Source organism: Lissotriton vulgaris, chromosome 4_1, assembly GCF_964263255.1.
Source record: "Lissotriton vulgaris chromosome 4_1, aLisVul1.2, whole genome shotgun sequence".
NCBI lineage: Eukaryota > Metazoa > Chordata > Amphibia > Caudata > Salamandridae > Lissotriton > Lissotriton vulgaris.
In genome coordinates, this window is record NC_141691.1 from 1,235,969,168 (window position 1) to 1,235,972,462 (window position 3,295).

The following is a 3,295-nucleotide window of genomic DNA, read 5'->3' on the forward strand; positions in this document are numbered from 1 at the left end:
GTACCCTAAATCAAAACGTATGTCTGTTTATGGCTTCATGTTTAAAATAAATTACATCTGTTTGATAGTAGAAGACTATTTCAATGGTATACCCAAGATTGCCCGATTGTCGATATTTAGAAACAAAAGTGTTTAAACCTTGGATGGAATGTAACTCGAATAAGTGAAATTCTTTGATTTCAAACAGTTTCGTTTGTCTGTCGTTATAGACTTCAAAAATAAAACATACGATCAAACTCAACACAGAATCATTAATATGACTGAGATAAACGTTCTCAAGGTATATTTATACCTCTGTATGAATCCTTTCTAAAAACACATTATAGGATGTCTATTAGATCATTTGTCTTCAGATGTTTAATCACTCTATTAAAAGAAGGATAGAATTCACCTTGTATGTGTACAAAAACTTCCTAGGCAATCTAAATGACAGACTACAGATAATGGGACCAGTCAGGACTAGGAATAGGCAAACAATCCAAGAAAAAACATTAATAAAAAAGAATCATGATTTTAATCGACATGTTAAAAATCATATAAAGAACAATTTGTTCAAGTTATATGACACACAATTACATAAAATGACACAATATACAATCTTCATAAATAAAAAGACACCAACATGGACCTAATGGTGTCTACAAGATAAAATGTAATGGCAAATTACTCGACGCGCGTTTCGGCGAAAACGCCTTCATCAGGAGCCGCAAATTACGATCTGTAATTACATATGAAAAGAAGATTTATTACACATATGGCTCTAGAGAATGTACATATTAGCGTTATAGAATTACATATACATGAAATTTATTTGTCACATTACATTCATATAATACACTACATATATATCTATATATTAAAATGTAGCCTATAACCTAGAAGTAAAAGGTCCAATTAATATATCTTGTGTCCGGCTTGTCAAATGATAGACCTATAGATAGAAAAGACAAATTGTGCAGTACTCCTTCTCCTACGGTAGTATATAGAGAGATAGAATGATAGACCTCTCTATATATGACATAATCAAAGCAACAGCATTGTAGAAGTTAAGATACCAAAACATACAGAGAACACATACGGATATAGATGGTTTCTCTCAGAATCATATATTGATAACTTGGCATTGATGTATTGATTAACTAAGATACTGACATGAGGTAATTATAACTTGCCAAGCCAATGTTATTCTCTGGTAGATGACAAAATGGCATTATTTAACATGGGTAATGATATATCATAGATATGTTCATAACTTACTCGACAAAACAAACAGGATAATGTTGTCTTCAGATGAATGACACGGAAACAAGGTACCTAATATACAAGCAAAAATGTGTGATATAAAATAAACATATAGAAAATACCAAACCAATCATATATCATAGTAAGACAAGTCATTGAATGAATGAACACACTGATTCCATATAGATGCAAAACCCATGGAAAATGTCATCTCTTCAGGTAAAAATTACATTGATGTAAGATTCAGAACTCACTATAGAAGCAATGTCTTAATTCACACAACGAATTTAGAATTAGATGGAAATAACAGATTCCTATCCCTCATACCTGTGTAACTAGGAAAGGATTCCTCTACTCGAAGAGATTTAAAAGGACGGTGCGTATGGATGAATGGAATTCCTGTTGCTATACCAGCAGAGGTTCTGAAAAATAAAAGGGCGTCTATAAGTTGGAAAAAGTGAACAGATTCACGTGGTGAGTAAAGGTGCTAGCATCCATGTAGCTAACATTGGTATGCTTCGCTGTTTACCTTAAAAAATATTCAGGTGCCGGCATGCACTCCAAGGGACATGAGGATAAAACGGTAAGTAGCAATATGTATATTTGCACGATGAGTCGGAAATCCAAAAGGATCTACGAATATAGACGGAAAAGGAAATGAGCAAAATAGATCCAACATTTGTATGTGTCACAAATAGAACATAGACCGGTTATAGCAATTACCTGAACAGTCCGATAAATGTCTGTGATGATAGTTAGAGTGACGCTATGTGGGTCCGCTAATACTCAGTATTAGTAGAATAATGGCAAGATACCAAAAGAGGCAACTGAAAAGAGATAAAATGCGCTCATGTCACATGTGTTATCATTCCATGAGAAGAAAGATAAGGAAAAGACGAGGCATTTCTAAATGACCGGAACGATACATAAAAAGTGGTCTCTTCTCTTTGTTTGTAACGATGACTGAGCATTGACCGTTGAACACACATAAACAGAGCAATGCGTGATGATAACTAACAAACGCCGTTCTGTAGTTATGTAAATATGAACAGCTAAATTATCGGAACGGACAAACGGTACATGGACCGTGTGGTAACGTAAACAGAGCATCGAGCGTAGATAAGCTTGTTTAAAACGTCACGGAACCGTGCATAAATACCAAACTAAAACATAAATGAGAAGGGGCTGCCGTATGGAATTCGAGAACACTAGGTCGGAACATCATACCTGATAAAAAGAATAGCCCCGAGGTAATGGTGGTTTCTGCGGCGGTACCGGGATATGGCGTGCCGTCGGTCGGGTGGAAAATCAATTAGGTAGCGCTGGCCAATCTCTTTAAATATCGCACTAGGCGGGACTGATGGCCGGGACTTTGTTAATAGGTAAAGGTAAACAGAGGACTACACCTGACTAGGAGGGTGAGTAGTTCCAAATGGAACGGGAAGCAGATGTAAGCATCGAGATAGGACTGCAACAGTCAATACGTACAGCCCTGGTTTTAGATATAGTGAGTGGGACACATTATTTGCATCTCACAAATAATGACTAGACCAGAAAAAATATAATATATAGAGATCGGTACCTGAAAAATTCTAAGTAAAAAGAAAATAAAAAAGATATCCTGAAAGGAAAAGGACAATGTGCCCTGTCAATGATGCTCAAATTTCGCAGTGATATCTAACAGTGTGAACCAGTATATAAAAAAAGCGAACAGAAATAAGTAAAAGAAGTTTATAAGCAGATAAAACTTCAGTGAAGACAACCGTCATTATATAACTACAGAGCTGGTCGTGATCTATATTGAGTATGAATGTTTATAACGGATGGTGGGGCTACTAAAAAATGTTATGTTAAAAATTACAATAATGGGGAATTGATGACTAGGGATAAAGTAATACAAAATATATAAGTATATCTCATTATGACACATACCATTACTAGTTAGTTCAACAAGTGCAGCGGTGGATGAGAGCAGAAAGTCTGCCAATGCAGAAAGTAGATTTGCTGTTAGCAAAAGGAATCGCGAAGGGTATTTTTAAGTAATAGCGTTTTC

General features: G+C 35.4%; 2 long non-coding RNA genes across 2 annotated transcripts; both read right to left on the reverse strand.

The window, feature by feature from the left end:
• Positions 1-495: 495 nt before the first annotated feature.
• On the reverse strand, positions 496-1,664 carry LOC147723088 (uncharacterized). Its single transcript, XR_015310061.1, has 2 exons — positions 1,570-1,664; positions 496-1,314 (listed from the first exon to the last, which is right to left on the reverse strand). It is a non-coding gene; the product is annotated as an uncharacterized LOC147723088 (long non-coding RNA).
• A 107-nt stretch (positions 1,665-1,771) lies between these two features.
• Positions 1,772-2,555, reverse strand: LOC147723089 (uncharacterized). The gene is made up of 3 exons (XR_015310062.1): positions 2,470-2,555; positions 1,966-2,069; positions 1,772-1,875 (listed from the first exon to the last, which is right to left on the reverse strand). It is a non-coding gene; the product is annotated as an uncharacterized LOC147723089 (long non-coding RNA).
• Positions 2,556-3,295: the final 740 nt, after the last annotated feature.